General features: G+C 45.6%; 1 protein-coding gene across 1 annotated transcript in view; it reads right to left on the bottom strand.

Moving 5' to 3' along the window:
* Positions 1 to 21344, bottom strand: part of LOC147890521 (uncharacterized) — a 96470-nt gene extending 75126 nt beyond the window's left edge. Inside the window, exon 1 of the mRNA XM_087390311.1 lies at positions 21255 to 21344. The gene's annotated coding sequence lies outside the window, so the exon portion shown is untranslated. The remainder of the gene's footprint in view (positions 1 to 21254) is intronic.
* Between the last annotated feature and the right edge of the window lie 261 nt (positions 21345 to 21605).

Raw genomic sequence — 21605 nt, 5'->3', positions numbered from 1 at the left:
TTTTATGACAAAACAGTCATTTTCAGGACTGAATATCTCTTTCCTGGTGTGGAATTGCACTTTGTGCCGAACTGGAAAGTTGTAGTTCACAGAACATACTACAACTTTGCTTTTGGAAGCAAGTTGATCCGGTATAAGCTGCAGGAGTTACAGCCTCTGCAAAACCACAAAAAGTTGCAGTCTACTGTCTATTTGTGACCAATGTGCAGGAAGCTGTTTTTCAGGTGAGAATATCTGAGAATCCACAAGGATTTGGCTCTTGAGATCAACTGATAAGTTGTAGATCTTTCTACAAGCTACAACTTTGCTGTTTACAGTTTTGGCATCCGGTCTTACGGTGAAAAGATATCACTGTTCAAAAACAAGGACAGCGTGTTATCTTGCCCAAAGTGGATGTGATTTCTCTTGCACAACAGTAAATTACAAAAAGTGATTGGGATCTCACTTCAGTCCAAGGGCATTATTGGCATTTTGACAAGTCTCTTTGGCACATTTGACAAGTGGTGAATGCTTGATTTTGTTGCCAAAGGATTGCACACTTGAGGTGATGCATTGGTGATGCAGTAAATGCCATTTCGATGCATTATGGATTTGCATTGGTGGATGCCGCACTGATGTTTATGGATAGTTGAGCCGAGCTCCTATTGCCATTGGTTGAGCAGGCATTGCTCATTTGGTTCAGTGCATTTCTTACTTGGATTGCCAGGCATTGGCAGGTTACTGGGCTGCATATATTCTTGTTTATGCCTCTTTATGGCTAAGTGCTTTTAAGCATTGGATCAGCCAGTTTATTTGGAGACCTGATTGGTCTAGACAACACTATATTTTTTGTCGTTTGGGTTGCCTATTGCACTATACTGCTCTTTGGTTGTGAGCTATTGTGCCACAGATATGGCATCTACAGCTGGTAGTGCCCTCTTTGATATTGAGAGGTTGGATGGATCAAACTTTCAGTATTGGAAAGAGCAGATTTATGATGTGTTGGTGCAGAAAAGGCAGCATAAGCCCATTCAATGCAAAGGTGTCAAGCCTAATAGCATTAAACAGAGTGATTGGGATGACACGGATGAGCAAGCATGCTCTATCATTCAGTCATCACTCTCGAAGTCAGTCTACTTACAGGTACAGGATGGTGTACAGGGTGTAGACTACCATGCATATGAGTTCTATACTCGTATATGCCGGATGTATGACCATGATAGTGTTATGTTACAGCATGATGGGCTGAAATGTGCTGATGGGCTGAAATACAGCCTTGATATGCACTCCAAAGGTCGATCAATTGGTAGAAACAGGTCATGTTCAAGGGGGAATTCCAAGAGCAAGTCTAGCTCTCGGACTTGTGTTAGAGGTTTCTATTGTGGAAAGTATGGCCACATGAAAAAGTACTGCTGGAAATGGCTAAGAAAATGCAAGAAGAAGAGCAAGGTTAAGAATAACAGGAAGAAGGAGAAGAAGCATGTTGAGCTTCAAGGCGTGGATGCCAGGGTTTCCACTAACAGTAGCAGTGATGAAGGCATTCTTTTGTCTATGTTTGACACCTCCTTCTTGGCCACTGATGTACCCATTCTCGGTGATTGGATGTTAGATCCATGTGCTTCATGTCATATGACCCCTCATAGGTCATGGTTCAATGCATACCAAGAATGCATTGTGGAGAGTGGTTTGATGGGCATTGATCATTCTATGGATGTCTATGGTTATGGGGATATCCACCTTGTTATGCCTAGTGGCTCTATTCTTGTTCTACAGAGGGTTAGACATATACCAGGACTTGCTACGAGCAAGATCAGTATTAGACAGTTGGTTGAGGCAGGTTATCATGTCTCTTTGGGTGATCATGCATAAAAGATTGCTAGAGGCAATCTGGTTATGGCTAGGGGATCACGGGTTGGATTCTCTTATGCATTGCATGTATCAGGTGTCCAAGATAAGATGCTTATGATTAGTAAGCACCCATCAGTTTATGGTATGCCAGACTTGGACATATGTCTTCTGCAGGTATGGAAGCCCTTACAACATTGAGATACATTCCTGTTATGGATGTCTCTCAAATTTTATGTCATGATTGTAATGATGATCAGCAGTCAGGATCCTCTTTTGTGAGGAAGACAGTCAGTGAGAGGTATGTTGAGCCATTGCAGTTGGTTCATAGTGCAGTTTGTGGGCCTATGCCTACCGTTTCACTGGGTGGCGCCTCTTACTTTGTGACATTTATTGATGCTGCTACAAAGTACATATGGGTATATCCGATTCGGCAGAAGCATGATGTATATGATACATTTCAGTGCTTCTTGGGTAATGCTGAAAATCAGTCAGGAAAGAAGCTATTGAGCTTGATGACTGATGGTGATGCAGAGTTTACCTCTTCTAGATTTCAGCATCTATGTGATGCACTTGGTATCAGGAGGGTGTTGACCACTCCTCATCGTTCTGCTCACGATGTCTTCGCAGAAGGCATAAATCGAATTCTATTGGACAGGATTGGTAGCATGCTACGGTATGCAGGTCTTACCGAATGCTATTGGGTTGAGGCATGTAAGACAGCTACATACTTGCTTAATAGGTCACCTAGAAGATCTCTGAATGGTAGAGTGCCATTTGACTTCTTGACAGGCAGGGCACCATGTTATGAGCATTTACGTGTGTTTGGCTGCGAGGCTTATGCTCATGGTTCCCGATCGAGGAGGTGTATCTTCCTTGGACACAGTGAGTCTAGTAGGGACTACAGGTTATGGGATTCTTCAACTAGAGAGTTGATACGCAGCCATAATGTCTATTTCAGAGAGGATGCTATATTTAGACAGCCCAGGACTGTGGATAGCAGGAGAGTGGTGTTCCAAGAGGGTGTAAGTGCATTGATATCTCCGAATTCTTTGCAGGGGCAGCCCATATCCCTTGGAGTGGGAGGTTTTTCCCATGGTGAGCAGGTTATAAAGTTGGGACAGCCACGATTACTTCCTGATTTTGGTCAGAGACGGTCAGATGTCTCGAGCATTCCACACGCTTATACTCCTATGGAGATTGTTGATGCATCTTCTATGGACAGTTACAGTTTACTCCCAGGATGCGGAGTGCCTCTTGTAGATGAGGATGAGGCTATGCATGGTGAGGACGATACCTTGGCTAATGATGCCCGGTATGATCCATTGGCTGGTTATGCCAGATGTGGTTTCTGCAGTTATTGACTCGGGTCATATTGCGCATGGGCAGGAATCATTGATATGCTTGCTTCGTAAGTGCCTCCATGGCCAAAAGCAATCCCCTCGAGCTTGGCTTCATAGGTTTGATACCGTTATGAGAGCTCAGGATGTGATGCATAGTGAGACAGGTTATGGTCTCAGTATTCAGGAGGTTACTATCCTTTTGAGGTTACTTGCCATATGGTTCCTTATGGACAGGGATGCTTTGCAGTGGGAGCTGCATGGTCTTGATGATGTTTGTCAGATACTTGGTTGTTTCAGTATGGAGAGGGGGAAGTTACCGAGTACTCCATTGCCTGTATTGGCTCCATACTTGAAACATAGCAGGTTTGACGATCACAGATCAATTGAGCAACAAGTTATGGTTGATATGGCAACCATAGTACTTCATGCATCCATGACTGTGTTGGGACTTGGTTCTCACATGTTTGCCGTTGGGGCTACACTTCCGGTTCTTGCTTCCGTTGCAGTGGGAGTTGGTAGCATGATTATGGCAAATTTTGACAGTAGGAAAGCGGTTGTGGACATCAGGTCCTTATGCTTCCAGGAGCAGCATGCAGGTGATGCAGGTTGGGTAGACCAGCAGAGGTCTATTGTAGGTCATGTGCTTATGGTCACAGGTGGTACAGAGACATTTTCTTTGCACAATGACAGTTCGGGTGCTATGGACTGAGCACAGGAGCACGTGGTGGTGAGAGTTCACTCTCCCAGTGAGATCTGGCATGAGATCTTGGTTGACAGGCATCTATAGCTTGTCATTTTCTATCCTGCAAACCTGATGTCTGCTAGCAGCTTATCCTCTATGCACTTTGCACATTGTAAAGTGCTAATAGGCATAGGATGACGGTCTAGTCATCTTGTTTTTCAGCCTATGGCTGATTGTATTGTATGTGTACTATACTCCCTTAAAGGCACACTGCCTTTAAGTGGGAGGTTGTTGGGATAAAGGGCAGTGTGCCCACCCACTTGTACAGTGCCCGTGTATACTCATATATATATGATAGAGGAATAAGCTGGAGCAGCTTTTGCTCCACCACTTTTGGTGTCTCCTTATCCCTTTGTGTGTGCTCTCCTCTCCCACATACGATGTATGACCAGTACGGCACCTCAAAGCTTGAGCTGGAGCTACGTGACGTCGAGAGCTTGGGAGCTGAAGATGGGAGCTAGTCTGGGGGCAGGAGGAGCTGTTCCAAGAGCTTAGTCTGCTCTGATACCAAATGTGAGAAATGGGAGAGAGAGCAAATGAGAGAACAAGAGGCAAGAGAGAGTGAGAGCTGAAAGCTTAGTTGCAAATAGATGAGTATTACAACTGAAAAGAGTGATGGGTTTTGTCTAAGTGACAAAACCTTATCACTTCACTAACCATAGTTAGTGAACTAACTATGGTTAGGGGGAAAAACCTCTAAGTGAGGGAAAAGTGCCCACCTACTTATTACATTACATTGGTCACTGCTAAATTATAGCAATAATTCTAAAAGTATGTCGGTAAGTTCACTGTGTTGTGGAATAAATGGCAGGTGGCCTTATTACCTGAAGTTCCTCCCAGAGTCATAAAAAAGGATAGGTTTGTTGCTGGTTTGAAGCCGGAGATTAGGATAAAGATTAAATGTAAAGAGCTGGTCAGTTATGAGGATGCTCTCAGGGTAGCAAAAGAGAAGGAGAGGAAGCAGATAAGATTGTCACATATGATGCAGGAGATGCCAATGGTTCAGCATGTGCCTGAAATTATCTCTCATGTGAAGCCAGAAATACAGAAGCCTAAAGTCAAGAAGGAGGTGAATATAAAAGAAGAAATTCATGAAATGTCAGAGCTTATGAAGAGTTTGAGTTTGAATTTGATGAACGGTAGGGGAAGAGGTAGATCATCGGGTGGTTATGGTAGAGGCAGCGTGCCTTCTTGAAATAATTCAGGCCCGTGGCAGGCAGGACGAGGTCAAGGATCATTTGCACCTTGTGTCCAGTGCTTTAATTGTGGAGAGTGGGGACATTACAGCACGCACTGTGATAAGCCTTCTCGTGCTAGAGGTGATGTTTATCCATTGCCAACAGGGTTAAATAATAGGATGAATGATCATAGTGTAGAAGTAAAAGATGCAGGTCAGCCTAGTACCTCTGGAATCCATAAAGCCACTGCAGAAGAGAAAGGGAAAGGTAAGGCAGTTACATTTGGCTTGTTGGAGTTGGAGGAAGTTAAAGATGTCATGCCATTAGGGAAGAGACATAGAGAAGAGGAGGTTGGTCCGAGTGCAAAGAAGGGGAAGCACTCTGAGGAGATGATGACCTACCAAAAGAAGAAGAGCAGGAATCCCAGAAGGAAGTACAGAACTGAAGATTATCCCATGGGGAAGGAGCAGGGAGATTATGATTTGGTGGAAGATCTTTCAACGAGGAAACCGGACATTACATTTGCCCAAATGATTGGTCTATGCCCAAAGCTTAAAAAAGAATGGAGGCGGGCTGTAAATCCTAGCAAAGAACTCTCATAAAGGTACAATTATTCTTATGTTTGTCTCAGCTTTTACTTGTTGTAGAAGCCTGGCATAAAGAAAAGGGTTTTGGAGAGGCCTATATAGATGGGGGTGCACAGATTTGTGTGATTACCCAGGCTTGTGTAGAGAGATTAGGACTGACGATATCCCGCTCCTCTAGTTATCGCATCAGAATGACAAACCACTCCAAGGTGAAGACTTTAGGGATAGTACCTGGCCTGGAGGTTGAGGCATTCAATGTTTCATGTCGAGTGGATTGTCATGTGATGCTTGCGGGGTTGGGAGCCTATCCTTTGATTCTTGGAAGGCCGTGATTCAGGAAGGTAGGTGCAATTCAAAATTGGCAGAGAGGAATCTTTTTTGTACATACGAATAGGAAGAAATTGAATTTCGATATGGTAAGCAGGGCTGAAGTTTCAGATTCAGCAAGTGAAGACGAAGAGAGAGGTGAAACCAGCAGTGAGGATGAGAGCTCGGTGACTTCAGAAAGTGATGAAGGAACAATAGCATTGGTGGATTTGGTAGATGAGGATTCACAGGTAGATTTTGTGGGGTCAGCAGGGTTCAGTGAGGAAGAGGTGGATAGTTCTGAGGTTATTGAGGATTTAATGCAGCCCAAATGTTCTCAAGAATCAACGAGGTGTTGATTGAGCAATCATTGAATCCTGATCTCAATGTTGAGGAGAAAGAAGAATATTTAAAGATGTTGCAGAAATACCCCAATTTGTTTATCACCTCTTATGAGGAGATCAGGGGATTTGAAGGGAAGCCTCTGAGGATTGAGCTAAAGGAAGGTGCCAAACCTGTTTTTCAGAAAATAAGGAGATTAAGCCCGGAACAGAGAGATGTGCTGAAGGAAGAGGTAGATAAGCTTCTCAAGGCAGGAATACTTTATCCTGTAGTTCACTCTGATTGGATAAGTCCTGTGGTCATAGTGCCAAAAGGTGTAGACAAATGGAGAGTCTGTGTCCATTACAAACCTCCAAATGCAGTGACAAGAGAAACCACTATCCTCTGCCTTTTCTGAATGATATTCTTGATAAAGTGGCGGGTCATGAAATGTACAGCTTGTGTGACCAATATTCAAGGCACTTCCAGATACCTATAGCCCAGGAAGACCAAATCAAGACTACCTTCATTACCCCCTGGGGCTGTTTTTGTTACAGGAAAATGCCTTTTGGAGTTACCAAGGGCCCCTCGCACTATCAGGAGAGTTCAAATCTGATTTTAACACCTTTCTTGGATAAATTTTGTAAAGTGTTTATTGATGACATCTGTGTCTACAGTGGAAGAAGGGAGCACTGTGGCAAGCTGGATCGGGTATTTTATGAGATTGATAATAATGGTGGTCAATTAAATCCTAAGAAGACTCAGTTAGCTCAGACTAGCATTAAAATATTGGGGCATATTGTATCTGAGAATGGGATTGAGACAGATCCAGGTAACGTAAAAGCTTTAGTTATGCTGTCCTCTCCTGAGAATACCAAGCAGTTGCATACCTTTCTCCAGAAGGTGAAGTATCTGTCGAGATTTATTCATATGTTATCTCAGATTTTGTATCCTCTTCAGCAGGTGGTAAAATCTGAGCCTCTGAAATGGACTACAGAGAGTGAAGAGGTGTTTGAGGCAGTTAAGGAATCCTTGACTCATATTTCAAGTGTAAAGCCACCAAATTATTCCAGGACTTTTTATGTGAATCCGTCTGTAGGACCAGATGCTATTGGTGCTATCCTTTTGCAGCAGGGAGAGGGTTCCAGATATATGAGGCCGGTCTATTATGCCAGCAGGGTGAAGAGTGAAGTAGAGACGAAGTATTAAGCGGCTGAATTGGTCCTGCCTAGCCTCTTGTATGCCTATAGGAGATTTCGGTCTTATCTATTGTGAAGGCCTTTTGTGGTTCTCACCTCATGTTCACTACTGCCTCATATGTTGAATAGTACAAACATCTCTAGGAGCATGATTAAATCGATAGTAGAGTTACAGGAGTACTCTTTCACCTTCTTGGTTGAGAACTCTACCAGAGCTTCCTTGGCTAATCTCCTCACCTATAAGGAGGGACCTATTTTAGTTGAAGATGTGGAGAAGAACACTGACATGAATGAGGAAAAAGTACTAGAGGATGCATTTATTTTACACTTTGATGGATCTTACAAAAAAAGTTTAATTAAAAGTACAGGAGGAATTGTCATTTATGATCCTGGAGGAAAGGAGATTCGGAAAATGGGAATTCAGCTCGATGCCAGCAGTAATAATGAAGCTGAATATGCAGCCCTCTTCGAAGGTTTGAAAGTATGCATTAGTCTGGGTATTAAGAGACTCATGATTAAGGGAGATGCTATGTTGGTTGTGAAGCAAATTTTAGGTGTCTGGAAGGTTAAGCATGTTCATTTGAAGAGATGGATAAGCGCGGTGAAGAAACTATTAAATCGATTGGATGCCTGGACACTCCAACATATTGAAAGAGATAAGAATGTAAATGCACATGATGCTGCGCAGGAAATTAGAGCAGCTTATGTTGATGCAGTAGGAGTGCAGGAGCCCTTATACAAAGGAAGGGAGACATTGGTCTGTGAGGAAAGCTTCCTGTTAACTGGTAAAGTGCTGAAGAAGTTCCGAAACAAAGAAAATACAGATTTATTAAAAGCTGTAATTATTATTGTCTGATAGATGATGTTCTTTACATGAAAGGGGCTGATCTGGTGCTCAGAAGAATTCCCTAGCATGAGGAAGTTTTTCATATTCTACAAGCTAATTATGAGGGAGTACGTGGAGGACATTTTGCTTTCAAAATCATGCTAAGGAAAAGACTTACACAAGGGTATGTGTGGCCATCCCTCCAGAGAGACATAAGACATTGGTGCAGGTCATGCCTACAGTGTCAGCAGATGAGTAAGAGGACCTTACATCCAGAACTCAGAAATATCATGCTTGCTTATAATATTTTTGAGAAATGGGGAATACTTGCCATCGGTCCTCTACCCATGACAACCAAGGGAAGTTGTTATGTGCTGACAGCTGTAGATTATTTGACGAGATGGGCTGAAGCACGAGCAGTACGGGCTGTCAATGCGAAATGTATATGTAAATTTGTGTATGAGGATATCTGCTGTAGATTTGGTGTGCCACTGGAGTTACTTTCTAATAGAGGTCCAAGTCTCAAGAGTGAACTGATGGATTTATTATGTGGAAAGCTGAAGATTAAACACAGATATGCAAGTCCCTATTATCCTCAATGTAATGGGATGAATTAAAAATTTAATGGTGTGTATACTAATATCATGGGAAAGATCATGAGAACACATGAGAAGGAGTGGGGCCTTGCTTTGCACTGGGCTTTATGGGCTTATAGAGTTGTAGTAAAAGAAGGCACCTAATTTTCACCATTTCATCTTGTTTACGGGAAAGAAGCTCTATTACCCTTGGAAGTAGAAATTCCTGCATTACAGATGTTAATGAAGATAAATGAGGATTCAAATTCTACTTTCCAGAGGGTGATCTAGTTTTGAGATACAACAGTAGTCTGGATTCTACCTTCAAGAAGAAATTTGTGACCAAATGGGATGGACCTTTTCGTGTGACGAAGAAATTCAAAAATGGCTCATATCAACTTGAGGATTTGGATGGTCAGCAGCATAAGAATAGAGTCAATGGCTTTAGACCAAAGACGTACTTTCATAGGATCATGAGTATAGGCAGTTGTGGACCTACTGTGATGAAACCAGACAAGCTGGAAGACCTCATGGATGAGGATATCTATGAAGAAATGCAAATCTTATATACCCCTATCTGCAAGACATGAATGTCTACAAACTTGGGGATGCGCAAAATGATAGGACAAAACCTGTATCAAGTTTTTGAGCACTGTATATAGCTGTGGGTAGACACATAGTTGCACACATCTGGGATAGGTGTGGGCTTTTGGCATTTGTGGATTTTTCTTTCACAAGCATGATGGACTGATGTATAGTTTTTTGAGACAATAAAGTATGTTTTGCAAGGACTTCATGGGAAATGATGAAATGCAATGTGGTTGTACCAAACTTCCAGAGCAAGGGTGTCCAGTGTGTGGTCAAGTGAAATGTTTTCGGGGTTATGTAAATCAAGTCATGAAGGGTTTCTTTATTTTATTTTTCTGAGTCAATGTGCACTTGCATGCTATGGGAATTTGATATATTTTGGTGCCCACGTCAAGGGGGGCTTTTCATGTGTGTGTGTATGGGGGTGCATGCAAGCTTTAATGTGCATGCTAATGTGTGTGGGAATTGTGTGACTAAAGGTCTAAAATGTGCATTTAATGTGCCTTGGGGGGATATTTGCATTTTTTAAATGGAAGAGTGGTAAATTCTACGTGATGACGTGGCTGGAAAATTTGGAAGGGAATGTGCACATGCAAGGTGTCTACGTGAAAGGATGAAGCGGAGCTTCTGGACTATGAGCTGGAGCTACGTGAAGATGGCGGCTGGGAGCTGATTCGGTTTTACGCTGGAAGGATCTATGATGCAAGGGGGGCTCCTTGAAGAGAAGGCTGGACAACCAGATTTGGGGAGTCTCCTAGATGAAAGAGAGGGTGTGCATAAGCGAAAGGCTGAGCGCCCATCAAAAAAAGGCCTATGTACATGATGGGATGGGGATTTCTGACTGCATGCCTGGCACAAAGGGACTCAAGTTTGGAAAGGATAAACTCGGGGTGCTCCGTTGCTACAGCTATGTGGTGAATTTAGATCAAATGGGAGAGAAGGGCTATTGCTGACGCTGTTGATTGTCTTCACGTAAGGGAATTTGTGAGCTTGTGTGCGCTGAGAAGACCTTGGCGCTGGAGATCTCCAGAAATAGCGAGCTGTTTGTAGTTGGCTGAGCATGGCTACCACACAGGCAGGACGGTCGTTGTTTGAACGTGAGCTGATGCAGAGAATACGTGGTCTGGCTGAGATCCTATGGAAAGGCTGTTTTTTTTCTGATTGAGGAAGCTACCTGGCTGTGCGGGTGACGCTATACATGTGAGCTAAGCTCTCCGTAAGAAATGAAGATAGCAAGGCTATTGCTGGAAGTGTCTTCCGTCAGGTTGGTGCATGGTTGGTGATGATTCATGGATTAGGACAGCTTGAGGCATAGCTGTGTATCGTTTTCTGCTAGCTGAAGGACTTTGGGCAACAGAGACTCCATGAACTCCGTATGCAAAGAGATAGAGGGACCAAGGAATTGCAGGCTAAGGCACAATGGAATGTGACCTTTCATCGATGATGGTTGTCCTAAGCGAGCTGGGTAGTGATAGAGAAGGAGAGGAGGTGGCACTGTTGCAGCTTTGTGGGAGTTACAAGCTGTTGTCCTTGATGGAAGCTTAGGAGTGTGGGCTGTGGGTTTATAGTATTCTGAGGCTGACTGTTCTCTGAGTTTTGGGGGAAAGTTCAGTTCAGTTCTAGGTTTATCTGTTTCGGGCTGTGTAGTCTTTTGGCTCTCTCTGAGTCTGTGTGATCCATGTTCAGTCAGTTTTTGTGGGGATTTGTCTCGGTGCCTAATACAAAGACACCTGCTCTGGAACCTGGTTCATAAGCTCATCATCTACGAGTCCACATTGCAGCTGATCCCTATGAAGTCTCAGCTATCTGACGTGGTGAAGTACATAATTCCTGGTTGTCTTTCCTTTTCTTACCTTATCAACGTGGTACCCCGTCCGACCTGACTGCCTCTGCTGCCAAAGAAGGCATCCCGAGGAGAGGGGGATCTCGGTGACCATCCCAAAAGCGGCTCCAATGGAAGATAAGAGTTGATAGTACACCTGAGGGAGGCCGGGGAATCTGAGGAAGAGTGAAAACGTCCAACCATCCTCCTCCACAAGGTCGAAATCCAACGAGAAGGGTGTCAAGAAAATCCTCCTGGAGCTCAGTGCTAAAGGACTGGCCTGAAGCATTGTACCTGCTGCATCTGGGGAATCAAAAACAGCTTGAAAGAAACCTCCACCAAGGAGACGAACTAAATCCTCTCTAATGACCTGGTTCACCTCGTGATAGGTGAGCGGAATGGATGGAGCCTCAAGTCTATACTAGAACCACGACAATTTGTCCATATGTAGTCCTAAGCTTGCAAACCATCTGCGTGTCCAAGCATACCACCTCCGTTGCTCGTCTCTGCCTCCATTGCGATAGATGAAATCAAGACCAGACATGGCAATCTGGACCATCCAAATGTCGTGGTGCAAAAGTCCTCGACTCTATGGAAATAAGTGACTATATGGAAGACTGCATCAAGCTGTAGAGGAGTAACCCCAAACTCTACTAGTTAATATGATGTTGGAGCAATGACTTTCTCACGATCATCTAAGCAAGAAGAAGAGCATGTAGTCTCTATATGTAAGACAAGTCTTATCTATGATAGATCTCTTCCTAAAAGGGACTACCGGCACTAGACAAACACGCAAGTCAAAGAGAAAAGACTTGGTTCTAGGTCCTGAAAATGTGAGTGAAAGCACTGACACTCGACCTTTTGGCTAGTACTATATACCCTTTTCTCAAACGAGCTTGCATGGTTGGTCGTATCGTGAAGATCGGGCCAGAGAAGAGGACCCCAATTATGTATAAGGATGCAGCAATCTTGACCAGAGCCCTGTCCGAGGTAAACTACTCTCAATGCACAGCCGTTCGCGATTTGTTGAAGATCATGACTTTGGTTTTGCCCAGGTTTACCTTACATTGCATTTGGAGAGTAAGACCACATCATATGCGTATAGTAGAATCAACGAAGCCAACTAAGCGGGAACCTACAACTCCCAAAGTCGTGATGATGGACTCCAACCTTGCTCTGAGTATACGTCTCACACCTAATGCAATGTAAGTATCTACAAATATCTCAAGGCTCTAAAAGAAGGGATGGCGTAGGGCAATGTAGCATCAGAAAATATCTGAGGGCACTAAAAGAAGGGATGGAGTAAGGCAAGGGCAATCATTACCATGGATAGGTCGACGCATCCATTTCCACCTCTTCTAAAAAATCCTAGGTATCTCATCCACCCATTACAAGTAGAAAGAGTAACAACAATATGAATTCTTGGTGCTTTGGTTCAAAGTTCAACTTTTAATGTTTCAAAATTATAATTTATACTATGTGGTTTATAGCTTAAACCTCACAAGTCACAAGGACATCATAGAAGTGCAGTTACCTCTCTCTAGAAAGAGTCGTATTGCCATCAAACTATGCATGGACATTGCCAATTTAGTGATATACCAAGCCTATGGTAGACCCCTCCATGTCAGTCAACCGTAGGAATATGAAGAGAGGTGCCATGGCTTTAATAATAACATGCATCTCATTCCAAAAGCCTTCTTTTAGGTAAAGGCATTGCATTGCTCTACTCTCTAGAAGAGAGGAGTCCCAACTCTTATGATACAACAGCCCTACGTAGATTATCATGTACATAAAGCAACCGCTCTACGACAAGAGACATGTATGCAAACCTGATTTTTGCATATCGAACCACTCTACCTCATAGATCCGTAAGTTGGCCAATGCCTTGGGTTTCTTCTTAAAGAACTTCAGAACGAGTGTAGCACTCTCAACTACTATGCTCACCCAAGGGAGCTTCCCTATGTCCTCCATGAGTAGATCAATATACCTTTGTAAGACTAGAATATATCCAATCATACAAATTTAGATTTTTTGTTGTTAAAAAGTTCAAAAATAAGTCCAAATATACCTCCATGAGTAGATCAAGACAATGAGAAGCACATGGAGTCCAAACAATCATGGAAAGCTCTCTCATTATAAGAGCTGTCATGACCTATGCAACATTTTTTTATCCCACCTACAATTCATGATTTGTAATCCATCTAAAGAAATTTAAGGGCCACGTCCTGCCCACAATGCCAGGAATGATAAATCAAAACTTCAAAAGCATTAGACTCAATAGCGTCACGCACATTGCATTATGGCACATGCAAGCTTACCCCTATGATTGCCTACCACATGTAATAAACTCGCTAGTGGCCTTCCTACCACCCTTTCTTGCATCAACACCACTCAAGAAGTGTGTTCCAAGGCAAGAGGAGGCAACAAGGATATTAATGATACTCCTAACATCAGACCACCCATTAGGTAGTATGGTGCGGCCAAACTTCTTCCAATCTTCCTTAATGGGACTGAGGGCCCTATTTATGGATCCACTCGTATTATGGTACTCATAGCCCTAAAGTCCACTCCTTTCCAAACCTCACGTGGGCCAACCGCTGCAGCATCTTTGATCATCTTGTACCATTAAGAAGTGTTTAAGACATTGAAAGAGATGACACAAGATCAGTATTCTCCCTATCTCCTTCCCCCTCTCTCAAGTTCTCTCACGCTGCCTACGTTCTCTCTCTCTCTCTCTCTCACTGCCTCTATGCTCACGCTCACGCTCCCTACGCTCACGCTCTCCCGCTCACGCCCGGCTGCCCTCTCTCTCGCAGCTCTCAGCCCCTCGCTCCCCGCTAACCCCTCGCTCCCCTCAGCCACCCCTCGCTCCCCGCTAGCTCCCTCCCTCGCTCCCCGCTTCCTCGCTCTCCCACTCCCCGCTCAGCTCCCTCACTCTCCCGCTCCCCGCTCCCTCGCTCCTTGCTCCCCGCTCAGCCCTGCCCCCCGCTTAGCCCCTCACTCCCCTCAGCCACCCCTCGCTCCCCGCTACCCCCTCACTTAGCCACGTCCCTCCCTCCTTTTCCGCTCATCCAACGCCCCCCTTCTCTACTCCCCTCGCCACCTTCGCTCTTTTTTTTTTTTTCGGAACTTCAAAAAAAAAAAAAACACCACTCAAAAAAAAAAAAAAAATCCTCGCCATCTTAGCCTCGCCTCCTTCTCCACCTCTTAGCTGCCTCTCCACCTTAGGCTTCTGCCCTGCCTCTCCACCACCTTGCACTGGACGGCCCTCCCATTATGGGGGGGGAACCGGTGCTCTCGCTCCCGGTCGAACACTAAGATCTGCACCCGCACCCCAAGAGAAATGGGGGACAAAGCCAAGAAAGATGACAATAACAACAACAAAAAAAAAAGCAAACGACACAACTGAAATTGGAGGATGTGAACACACGTTACAACCGGAGTGGACTCAGGGTAGACAACAAGGCAAAGGTAGGACCCGCCTCAACTTCTTCAGCCTCTATCTCTACGTCAATCTCAACTCCCACTACAGTGTCAATTTCGTTTTCAGCTCCAACCTCAGCTCCCTCTATCTCTATCTCTACTTCAACTTCAGTCCCCGCTTCAGGCCCAGCTCTAGTTCCAGTCTCAGCTCCCTCTACATCTACGCTCAGTGACATACTCATGCCCATGGCGCCGGTTGTTGTTCCCTTCCCCTCTTCTCCTATTACAGCTCTCGCACAGGTTATGACCCCTACTTCGGAGGGGTCATACACTATGCCGCATTACGCTTCACTCTCCCCTCTCCCTCTCAGTCAGCCCACCCTCCCACACCCCGTTGGGATTGCCTCATCCATTCCACTGTCATCTCCGTTTCTCACTCAGTCACCGTCTAGTTTCCCGACTCAGTCCCACTCTTTCATGCCACAGTCACCACAGTTTCAGCATGGACATGGGTGGGCTGATACACCAGAGGCCCGTGAGACCTTGCTCATGGAGATACATAGTTTCCATGAGCGTGAGATGGAGTTGACTCGCTTCGCATGGAAGCAGATCCGCTTCAACCAAGAGCAGAGCCGCATCATATAGGAGCAGGCTAGGGCCATTCAGGAGCAGGTGGGTCTTATTCAGGGACTCAAACAGGATATCATGCAGCTCCGACAGGAGGTCACAGCCATACACACTGTCCCAAGGAGTACCCCGGTGGTCGAGGCACACATTGCGAGCATGCAATCTGCTATTGAGGAGACTTCCATGTGGGTTGACGTGGCCAAACGGGAACCCGCAAGGGTAACCGTTTCGGCTACCCTCATGGAGCAGCAACAGAGAGCCAGTAAGGCTCTCAACATCAAAGTACGTGGGATCCCACGCACTGAGGCTACACCGATGGTAGATGCGACTACGTTCGTGGCCGCTACCCTAGGTGTGGCTGAGCACAGGATAAAGAGGGCATGGCGGGTGGGGAGAGATCCCAACCGAGAGCAACCCCTGATCATACGATTCCATGACACTCAGGCACGACTTTCAGCTCTACGACACAGGTCAGTCCTTCGAGATCAGCCAGCAATCTCTATGGATGAGGACCTCACATCTCTACAGGTTGAGGGGAGGCGCTCTTTGCTGCAGCAGCGGGATTAGGCTCGGAAGGAGGGAAAGTGGGCAGTGGTACGAGAGGGACGACTTCTTACACGCCCCCGTAGGGCACCTGCCCCCTCCCCTACATAGGGAAGCGGCGTCTATGAGACTCAAATATCCGACACGCTGTCCTGCACCATTTGGAATTGTAATGGTACCTTATGGTCAGAACTAGGAAACTTCTCCGAATCCTATACAGGCCACAACATAGTCTTCTATATAGAGACACATCAGAGTCCAGAGCGCCCTCTTCCAATAGTCAGCGGATATACATGGAGTCTGCCTACAGAGATGAGACGAGGGGTACAGGACGAGTTCAAGGTTCAGGTGGAGTTGCAATCCTTTTCAGATCCACACTTCGGGGAATCATTTCAGTAGAGCAGAGAGATACACATTCCAGATTTCTTTGGATCCGGATATGACACATGGACAACCAGGATCTATTTGTCACCCCGGAGACCTCCCACTTTGCAGAGATATTCGAGGTGATGATGAGACATCTCCATTTGCTGCCCTTTATCAATCCATCGTTGACTTTTCTAGCCGCAGAGAAGTCCTTCTAGTGGGGGACTTCAACGTGAGGACAAGGGCCCGTCAGGTACCACTTCTTGACTTCAGAGATGTGTTGACCTTGAGGAGGCAGGTATGCTACGGGGTTTCGGCTGACAGGCGAGGTCCATTCTCATCTTATGGACACGTCCTATTAGACCTAGGCAGGATACATGATCTCATTATCTATAATGGTCTTGACAGATGGCCCGCTTCAGGTGGTTTCACATGCTTTCCACATGGGGGGGGCTCCAGTGTTGTTGATTACATCATGGGATCCCCTGTCTTCACATCTCGCATTACTGAATTCACTGTAGCACCTCTCCTCCCAGAGGCTGATCATACATACCTTTTCTTTCGCATCTCCACCTCCCTTCGCACAGCACCTTCCACCCCACTCAGTGCTTACTCCACCTACCACGATATACGCTTTGATCGGGATCACTCACCTTCTTACTGTGGCCGTCTGTACATACTTCTCGCTTATATTGACTTCATACTCCTTTTAGAGGATCGTGCTGCCCTTGTCACCTGCTCACTACACGAGACTGCCATTCACGCTTTTCCCCACACCACCTGCTCCACCCGCCCACCACCCCCTAGAACTGTACCCTATGATAGTTGGTACGATGATGAGTGTAAGGCCTTACGCCATCAACTCAAATTCGAAACCAAAAAAAGTCTTCCAAGCGCACCAAATACGCGATGTGAATACCGTAGACTGGTAGGAAGGAAGAAACTAGACTTTGTTTGTCGAAACGAGGAGGAGCTACTGAACATTTTGTTTAGTAACAACTCTAAGGACTTGTGGCGGAGATTTCTAGAAGGACAGTCCCCTCCGCCACTCACTGACACCCAGATCTGGTTTGATTATGAACGCACACTTTATGACATCCCAAATCAATTATTAGCCAGTCCCTAACCTCTCACACATGCCTCGTCCCACATCCTGCACCCTCTTCACTAGAGGAGGGGTAAAGGATGCCGTAATGAAACTTCATAATGGCCGAGCGAAGGATCATGAGGGGCTATGCACAGAGTTCATTGCATATGGGATTAACCTCCTAGCCCCGATCTTAGCAAAGCTTTTTAATGAAGCGGTTTGTTTGGGATTTCCACACACTTGGACCATTAACACTATCTCACCCATCCACAAGGCAAGGGATCCCATGAGCCCGTAGAACTACAGGACCATTATGATTGGACATGTCATGTCCAAGATTTATGCATCAGTACTTGACTCCGAGGTTAGCAAACTTGCAGAGTGTCGTGGACTTAGAGCAGCAAGACAGGCCAGATTCCGACATGATCATGGAACCATGGACCACATTCTCACGCTCAGATGTATCATCCAGGAGGCGAGGTCACAGAAGTAGAGGGTTTACTGTTGCTTTGTGAATTTCCGCAAGGCATTTGACACGGTCTTGAGAGCCCGCCTCATACGGCGCCTACAGGACTTGGGTTATGACTAGGAGATCATTTGGGCTGTCATGGCACTTTACGAGAGAGTTTCTGGCAGAGTTCGGGTAGGATCCGGGTGGACAGACGAGATCATGAGTACCATCGGGGTCAAACAAGGGTGTCCTTTGTCGCCTACCTTGTTTGGCCTCTACATTGACGAGCTTGAGACAGTGATGCAGACACAGGGGGGTGTAGGTTGCTCTTTTGTGGGCACGCTGATCCAGATTTTGCTCTATGCAAATGATGTGGCTCTCTTGTCTTCCTCAGCAGAGGGGCTTCAAAGACACCTAGACACACTATAGTCCTTTTGTGAGTCTCATGATTTGAAGGTCAACTTGGGTAAAACCAAGGTCATGATCTTCAATATATCTCGAGCCATCATGCTTCAAGAGCAGTTCACATTTGCGGGGTCATCTGTTCAGATAGTTTCATCATACACTTATCTTGGGGTTATCTTCTCCAGACCGAGCTTCACTATGAGACCCGCGATGCAGGCACGCTTGAGTAGAGGGTATGCCTCATTGGCCAGGCTAGAGAGGCAATGCTTCCCCTCGCACTTTCAGGATCCACGCACCAAGGGGTTGCTTTTTGACTCCTTGGCTCACCCAACGGGGATGTACGGCAGCCCTTGTTGGGACCCAGACTTGTCGGATACAGAGTGGGCCCGTGTGGAGCGGCTACACGTTCTCATGTTATCACGGATGATTCGTGGTAAGTCATCCGTTTCTCACCAGATCATTCAGGCTGAGTTTGGGTCACCCCCTTTACAGCTAGATGCTACATTTCAGGTCATCACATATATGTACTGAGTTAGGGAATATGGGGATTATACCTCGGGGCGTAGCAAGCTACCATGGATAGCTCTATCCACTTCTATGGCACTTGCAATAGGAGGAGATTAGAGGTGCTGGTATGCACGTACAGAGAGAGAGTTTGAGCGACTAGGGCTCCACATGGATAGACTACCTCCCTTCAAGTATAGCATGGATGCTCCGTTCTCTCCCCTCTTATCACACGAGGTCAACCAAGTTATCCGTGAGGATCTACTACAGCTACACACTTTTCGGACCTGGTTGGAACCGAGTGAACTCCCAGTGAAGCTTAGCTTCTACAGAGATCACTTCTTACATATCACAGCGGAGGGTTTCATTGACCCACCAGGATACACACAGATTCACCTACCCCACTCACTAAGGATCTCTCTTGGGCAGTTCCGAGTCTCTTTACACAGACTTCGCATCGAGAGCGACAGAGCAGAGTGACTACCAAGGGAGCGGCGCATATGCACACTGTGTGACATACAGGAGGTTGAGACATGCTCCAGGTGTCCTGTGTACTATGAAATCTGAGGACGTTTCCACTGCCTCTTCAGGGATAGTTATGGGATTTTAGCCCGTTTCCTCTCCTACCCAGACTAGCGGTGTTTGGCAGGTTTCATTCATGAGGCACTTAGACACCGCGAGAGGATACTCCGAGCACGGAGACAGGAGCAGACTTCTTCCTCGGTTGATCCCTCTCAGAGCTCTATCACGGAGTTCTTTCAGCTAAATCATATGGACCCCAACGAGACGAGGCCTCGACATGACCGTGACCCGGAGCTCGTGACCCGACAGCTCAGACAGAGGATCGACACATAAATCACACTTGGAGACATTCCCTCCTTGTTTAGAGTCCGAGCCCGACCGACGGGGGTCACAGTAGCCCTGGTTAGATGTAGAGCTACGACCAGGAGACGTGCCAGGACCGCACCTCTGAGTGGCCGACAGCACTCTATTGCTGACTTCATGCCTCCACTGCCTCATCCATCCTGATATCTTGCTGTTGCTGGGGATGATGATGATATTGATGATGATGCTAAGATTGATATATAGTCGACCATCGACATGACTATGTTGTACTTAGGACTTAGTACTGCCATTTTGCATTTTTGCATTTTTTGCATTTTGCATTTTGCATTGGTATAAATGCTCGTTTAGTAGCTCCACTACCACAGCTCGTTGTATCAAGATTTTCACAGTCTCATAGACCCATCGGTCTTCCGAAGACTTTAATAAACTTTCTTTCTTTCTTTCTTTCTCTATCTGAGTCATTTTCATGCACTCTTTCCTTCAAGCTTGAGTGATATGTAGGTTATGGAGGGTGCACTCCCTAATGCGAGGGTGCCAAGGGAGGTAGGTCACCGGTGTTTGGGATGGGGATTGGATTCAGTTGGGTATGGAGATGGGGATGGACATGGACATGGACATGAGAAATATTTGAAAGCATATCCTCCTCTAACTCGGGTGAATCCCCAAGAGCACATGCTACTGCTATGTTTGCAAGATCGGAGTGTTCTGACAATGTTTTATCAACTATATCTTGGGGGGATAACTGGCAAGGCTCTACACCCTCGCCTCCCAGCTTGGAAACATGGGTGATAGAGCTGTTCCCCACTTTGCCGCAAAAATTGCACCTTCGTTTCATGATAGTAGAAGGACCAGAATAGGTAGTGTATACATCCCATAAGGGGTTAGGCATTGTGAATTTTGAGAGGACTGGTCGTTGGAGAAGGAGCTGAGAAAGGGTTGAGTATGTAATGTTACAAAAGTGCAGAGATAGGTATCATGTAGCATACACATTGCGAACGACAGAGAGAGCCTTCTTCTTCTTCTTCTATTGAGCTCCAAAATAGACTTTGTGCGCCTTATATACATAGGCATTAAGGACAACAACACACCTGCTGAGAATGCGACAACAACACACCTGCTGAGAATGTGGGACAAGATAAAACTGCATGTCCCGCTTATTGGTCATCGGTATGCTTCACCTATCAATGATGAGCTGGCGGATAGAGACTTGTGTCTCCGTGCATCTCAACACTCTCCTCAAGCTCAAGTCACAAGGAGGATGAGTGCTTGAGCTTACACCACACAAGCAATGTACTTCCATAACTGGCGGAAGTAATCAAACTTCTCTCGGGGCAATGCCTTCATGAATATGTTTGCAATGTGCTCCTTGGTAGACACATGCTGCAATCTACGTCTCCACTGAGAATCTTCTCTCGAATGAAATGGTAGTGGACGTCTATGTGTCTCGTACGAGCATGAAACACAAGATTCTTAGCCAGCATAAGCTACTAACATTATCACGACAAAGAGATCCGATTGTAGCCAATTTGTGCTAGCAGAGTGCATACTGCAACAAACACCAGAAAGCGTGCCCTTCGAGCTCTCCCAAAAGTAAAATTTTGCAGAATTTCCCAAGCACCCACACCAGCAGGGAACTCTAAATTGTTACGTAAAACAGATTTCAGGTCAAAATTCATCATTTTTCCACTTGCTTTGAGAGTTCAAGGGCAAACTAAATTTGAGAACGTTGCTCCGTATAGTGTCCAGCACGTAGACAAGGTTTTCGCTCGGGTGGACGATTATTTCTGCAGGATATGTGTCGATCGACGTCCCAACAAGAATCGTGTGTACGTCGTATCCTGACTCGATTTGACGGTTTGAAGTATCTGTCAGTTCAAGCAAACTGCTTTTCTTAGCACATTTACAAACCCCAGAACCCACGTTGCGCGATCGTGAACAAAGACCAACCTGAGTCAGATGCAGCTGAAATCATCGAGGTGACGAAGAAAAAAAGTAAAATCTTTGCGGAATGCATGGCACTCTGTCTCTCTAGGGCTCTTTTG

This window comes from Dipteris shenzhenensis, chromosome 19 (assembly GCF_047967505.1).
Source record: "Dipteris shenzhenensis isolate YYH24624 ecotype China chromosome 19, Dip_SZ_1.0, whole genome shotgun sequence".
Lineage (NCBI taxonomy): Eukaryota > Viridiplantae > Streptophyta > Polypodiopsida > Gleicheniales > Dipteridaceae > Dipteris > Dipteris shenzhenensis.
Note: the sequence above shows the minus strand (reverse complement) of the source record. Positions and strands in the feature narration are given on the sequence as shown.